General features: G+C 41.4%; 1 pseudogene; it reads left to right on the top strand.

The window, feature by feature from the left end:
• The window catches only part of LOC108297808, a 10,285-nt pseudogene that overhangs the window by 2,030 nt on the left and 2,035 nt on the right, over positions 1 to 6,220 (top strand).

Genomic DNA, 6,220 nt, shown 5'->3' with positions numbered 1-6,220 from the left:
GTAGAGACGGGGTTTCACCATGTTGACCAGGATGGTCTCGATCTCTTGACCTCGTGATCCACCCGCCTTGGCCTCCCAAAGTGCTGGGATTACAGGCGTGAGCCACCGCGCCCGGCTTTGCTAAACTACTTTCTATAAGGCGTGTGTATTTTATAGTTATTTGCGTCAGAAGATCAGTTCCTTCTGCAGTCTCTAGCCAGAGGATAGAGACTTGGGTCAGTCCCTTTGTGAGTTTCTCTTTTCCCTTTTCCTGGCATGGGAAGTAGGAGGTGAAATGGGACAAGAAATTAATGAGTCTGCCTTACTACCTTTTAAAAGGAATATTAAGTGTTGTATTTTTTTTCTTTGAATGAATTCCCTTTTGGGGGGATTTGCCTTACATGAGTTCATTGTTCTTTTTCAAGCATATTGAGATAAACCTTACTTTATTGAATTTCTTAATTTATTTTCCACAAGTAGTCATTGACTTCTGAAATAAGATTTGCTGGCATCCTGTAACCAGTTCGTGCGTTTCTTTTCTAAATATGAGGTAGCCTCAGTTTTTGTTTGTTTTTGTTTTTACTTTGACCTCAGAGGTCATTAGGTTAAAACCATTTTTTTCCAAATTGTTTTTTCTTTTTAATATAGTGTATCTGGTTCAGATTAGAAGCCCTGTATTCTTTCTACTCTTTATCATATGTTGGAGACATTCTTTATGACATAGTAAATGATTTTAGATTATTTCAGTATGTATTTGGTAAGGATGTCCATGATCTTAACATCAGAATCTAGTTGAGTTAGCCTAGTATCCAACAGCTTCTTTTCTTCCTTTAATGAGATTTGTTAAATTAGTGGGTTGTGAACTGCAAAGTAGATGTTCCATTCAAGTCTATCTTGCCTTTCTCTGGAAATGTTGAAGGATGGACTGGATTAATTTTGCATGTTATTGCAACAGAGCCCATCTATTTATGGTGAAAAAATATTCTCAGTTTATTTTCCTAGCTGAAACCATCTTTCAGAGTTTTCTGACCCAAAATCTGTGTGTTCATGATTTTAGAGTTTTGAAGTATTTCACCATAGAAGTAAATGCTTGGGATAAATATTATCATCATGAAAAAGTTTGTTTTGTTCAAGCATATGAAAGATGACCCTGGAATTTTTTAATTGGAAAGGAAATGACAAGAACAAACTCTGCTTACTGCCCCATTATGTCCACCCTTTCAAAATTCAGTTACATGTGGTTCTGCTTACTCAACTCAGATGTTCTCAGGGTAACTTGGTGAAATGATTTGACTTCCTTTCTGGACCTCACAGAACCCACCTTCAACGTGGAAGTGATGGATGAAGCCAGGAATTCTGAGTCTGAGAGACAGTGATTCCTGAAGTGATTGGCAAAATGAAGTGTATGTCTGTGTAGAATTTTTCTGCAAGAAAGACACCAGTTTGAAATTGGAAGCTTAAATGGGTTTGAGCCCAACAATAATGTTAAAAAAAAAAAAAAAAAAAAAACTAGGTCTCTCAAGAGTTCTCTCCATGCATCAGGAGTAAATCTGAAGTCAGATAACATCACTTGTTGCCATTGAACTCTCCACTGGCTTCTTGTCACCCTCAGGAGAAATCTAGGCTCCTGGATATGACAGTGAAAAGCACAGACAACAGAAGCAAATATAGACAAATTTGACTTCATCAAATTTAAAAACGTTTGTGCATCAAAGAACACTATCAATAGAGTGAAAAGGCAGCCCACAGAATGGGAGAAAATATATGCAAATCATGTATCTGATAAGGGATTAATGTTCAGAATATATAAAGAAGTCCTCAAGTCAACAACACCAAACAACACAATTTAAAAATAGGCAAAAAATGAAAAATAAAAAAAAAACAGGGCAATAGACTTGAATAGAAATTTCTCCAAAGCACATATACAGATGACCAGTAAGAACATGAAAAGATGCTCAGCATCACTAATCATTAGGGAATTGCAAATCAAAACCTCAGTGAGATACCACTTAGGATTACTATCATCAAAAAAGAAGATAAATGTTGGCAAGGATGTGGGTAAGTTGAATCCCTTATGCACTGCTGATGGGGATGTAAAATAATGCAGCAATCTGTGGAAAATAGTATGGCAATTTCCTTTAAAAATTAAGTGTAGAATACCATATTATTCAGCAGTTTCTGGGTATGTACCCAAAGGAGTTGAAAATAGAAACTCGTACAGATATTTGTATACCTGCATTCATAGCAGTGTTATTCACAGCAGCTAAAAGAAGCAATCCAAATGTCCATTGATGGATGAATGGTTATATGATATATACATACAGTGGAACATTATTCAGCTTTAAAAAGGAAGGAAATTCTGAAATATCATACAACATGGGCGAAGCTTGGGCTTATCTCTGCTAAGTGAAGGAAGACATTATGCTAAGTGAAATAAGCCACATGCAAAAGGGCAAATATTTGTCTGATTCCAGTTATGTGAGGTTCTGATAATCGCCTCACCGGAGGCTTCTCTGGCCCTCCCATTTAACATTCTAGCCACACCCCCTTCCCCCTCCCCTAGCCTAAAATCCCTGCTGTGCGTGTTTCTCTACTTTGTCTCTTTCCGCTTTCTGGATACAGGAGGCAAATCCCCAGAGAGAACTGATCCCCAACATCGAGATTTGCTGAGCTTCCCTTCTCTAAGTGGCTTAACCTTGGGTTCACATTGGATTGCTGAGGCATTTTGCAGATGCCTCTGTTGTGCCCATTCCCAGAGATTCTCCTTCAAATGGTCAAGGGGAATGGAATGCAGTCTCAGTGATGGTGAAAATGCTTCACGTGGCTGGGCGAGGTGGCTCACGCCTGTAATCCCAGCACTTTGGGAGGCCGAGCCAGGTGAATCACCTGAGGTCAGGAGTTCAGCCTGGCCAACATGGTGAAACCTTGTCTCTACTAAAAACACCAAAAAATTAGCCGGGCATGGTGGTGGGCGCCTGTAATCCCAGCTACTCGGGAGGCTGAAGCAAGAGAATCCCTTGAACCCAGGAGGCAGAGGTTGCAGTGAGCCAAGATCGCACCATTGCACTCCAGCCTGGGTGACAGATTGAGACTCCGTCTCAAAAAAAAAAAAAAAAAAGCTTCACGTGATTCCTGTCTTTATTTAGCATTGAGCACGGAGGTGCTGAGTCCCCCATTTCTGAAGCCCGAAACCAGCCCTGTATCCAGGGAGAGATTGGGAGGGGGGAATGGTGCCCTCCTTGGCATGGGGCTGGATCAAGGACAGCTCTGTACCTTGAAGAGGAGCTCCATCTAGCCCTGCTCTCACTGTGGGCTACATCAGGAGAGACCTGAGTTCTGAAGACAGGATTAAAATAGTTCATGTGTTGGTTCCATGTAGGAGTTTCTTGCTCCTGAATTCCTCCTGTTGGCAGTGGGCAGCAGAGGAACATCTTTTCCACATGTTGAGGTCCTGTCTGCGTGTGTGGTTGTGGCACAGTGATGAGGCATGTTGACTTTCAGTGTTAAACAGCATACTCTCCACACTCAGGATTGTAGTTTTGAGACTCATCTTGCCTAAGAAAGCAGTCCAGGGGAGGAAGAAGAGAAAGGAACAGGGAGTCAGGAATGATTCTCTCTCAGGTAAGGTCATGTTCTCAGTTGATCGTTCTACCCTGTCTGTCCTGATTTGTCCTGTTTGGACTTGAAGATCTCTGACTCTGCAGTGATCTGCCTAACACATTGGCTCACACTCAGTGCCTTCCCTCAGATTCCTCTCATCTCCCCCCAGAGTCCCTCACATTCTTTTACTTATATGTATTGAAAGGAGATCAGAATTCATTTTTTTTTTTTTTTTTTTTTTTTTTTGCATTTTTTAAATTACACAAATATAAAGCGATGTTGATAGTATTATTTAAATTAAGTGCAATTTATATATATTCATTATACTAAAAATGCTAAAATGCACATAAATAAAAAATGATAGCTGATGAAAGTTTATCCCCAAAGTATGTCATTTGGAGCCGGGCATGGTGGCTCATGCCTGTAATCCCAACACTTTGGGAGGCCTAGGTGGGTGGATCACTTGAGACCAGGAGTTCGAGACCAGCCTGGGCAACATAGCGAAACCATCATCTCTAATAAAAATACAAAATTTAGCCAAGCATGGTGGTGCGCACCTGTAATCCCAGCTACTTGGGAGACTACGGCAGGAGGATTGCTTGAGTGTGGAGGCAGAGGTGGTGGTGAGCCCAGATTGTACCACTGTGTTCCAGCCTGGGTGGCAGAGCGAGACTCTGTTTCAAAACAAAAACCAAAGCATGTCATTTAGAGACAACTACTTTTATTTAAATTAATCAGTGCATGTGTGTGCACACCCTCATGAATGTATGTGAGCTGGTGTGTTTAAAATACATTGTTTTGGCCGGGCACAGTGGCTCATGCCTGTAATCCCAGCACTTTGGGAGGCAAAGGTGAGTGGATCACGAGGTCAGGAGATCGAACCCATCCTGGCTAACATGGTAAAACCCCGTCTCTACTAAAAATACAAAAACTTAGCTGGGCATGGTGGCATGCGCCTGTAGTCCCAGCTACTCGGGAGGCTGAGGAAGGAGAATTGCTTGAACCCAGAGGCAGAGGTTGCAGTGAGCCGAGATTGTGCCACTGCACTCCAGCCTGGGCAACAAGAGCGAAATGCCGTCTCAAAAAAATAAATAAATAAAAAATAAAATACATCGTTCCATAAATAAATTTTAGAATTATTTTACTCTTTAAATATACTTCTTATGTTTTCCATGACCTTAAAATTCTACCTGTACTACCGTGTTAATGGTTTAATAGCATTAAGCTTAGTAATTCATTACGTTTGTGCATGCAGATATATTTACCTTTTTTTTATGTTGCTTAAAACAGCTGGCATTTATTTTTCAATATACTTTTAAATAGAAATGTAAGGTAAGTGCTGAATATGCATATATGTAAATCAATACATTTTTACAAAGTGGTCACAACTGTGTACCCACCATCCAGATCGGAAAACAAAACTGCCCAGCAACTGAACACCAAGCAGTTACTACCCCCTCATCTCCACTCTAAGCCTTATCCTGTGCCCTGTCAAATTTATTTTGCCACTTTTAAACCTTATATAAATGGAATAATGCAATGTGATATTTTTTCTATCACCCAGGCTGGAGTGCAGTGGCACAATCAAAGCTCACAGTAACCTCAGTCTCCTGGGCTCAAGCAATCCTCCCACCTCAGACTCCCACAAAGTACTTTTTAATACTGTATCTGTTACCAAACCGTGTGATGCCGTAGATTCAACTCTAAAGTCTGACCACCTGGTTCAGGTGCTGGTGCTGCCATTTATTAGTGATTTGACACAAAGCAAGTTCCTTAAAGTCTCTGTGACAGAGTCGGGTCTTCCATAAGGTGAGATCAGATCTTTCTCTACTTGAATGCTGTTTTATGAGTTAGCACTGTGAAGCATTCAGCGTAGTGCCTACCACATGGGAAGTCTTCAAAACTTCTAGTTCTTACTGTTACTGTCATCATCCCATTTTTTAGTTCCCACCTTTCTTTAAAGTTCCCATGGACTTTGTCATCCCTGAAGACACCCTTCATGCTTCAGCTGCTCATCTAGTCATTAGACTGCATTTGGCAGGTGGAATGTAATATCTGGCACTTGTATGTAGATGACCGTGTGTTGAATGTTTTCGATCATGTAGTTTTTTTTTTTGAGACGGAGTTTTGCTCTTGTTACCCAGGCTGGAGTGCAATGGCGCGATCTCGGCTCACCGCAACCTCCGCCTCCTGGGTTCAGGCAATTCTCCTGCCTCAGCCTCCTAAGTAGCTGGAACTACAGGCATGCACCACCATGCCCAGCTAATGTTTTTTGTATTTTTAGTAGAGACGGGATTTCACCATGCTGACCAGCATGGTCTCGATCTCTTGATCTCATGATCCACCCGCCTCGGCCTCCCAACGTGCTGGGATTACAGGCGTGAGCCACTGCACCCGGCCCCGATTGTGTAGTTTTAAAATCTTGCACAAAAGTATAAAATTCTCTGATTTGGTGGGTTTTATATCCTCCCGTGGAACAGTATAATAAAATTAAGGGTACATAACTTGCTCAGAACTGCCTTTTGTGGACCTATTAGGACATTTCTTTTTTTTTTTTATTTTTTTTTGGGGACAGAGTTTCACTCTTGTTACCCAGGCTGGAGTGCAATGGCGCGATCTCGGCTCACCGCAACCTCCGCCT

Source organism: Cebus imitator, unplaced genomic scaffold (genome assembly GCF_001604975.1).
Source record: "Cebus imitator isolate Cc_AM_T3 unplaced genomic scaffold, Cebus_imitator-1.0 Scaffold846, whole genome shotgun sequence".
In the NCBI taxonomy this organism is placed as follows: domain Eukaryota; kingdom Metazoa; phylum Chordata; class Mammalia; order Primates; family Cebidae; genus Cebus; species Cebus imitator.
This window is presented reverse-complemented; position numbering and strand designations above follow the sequence as displayed.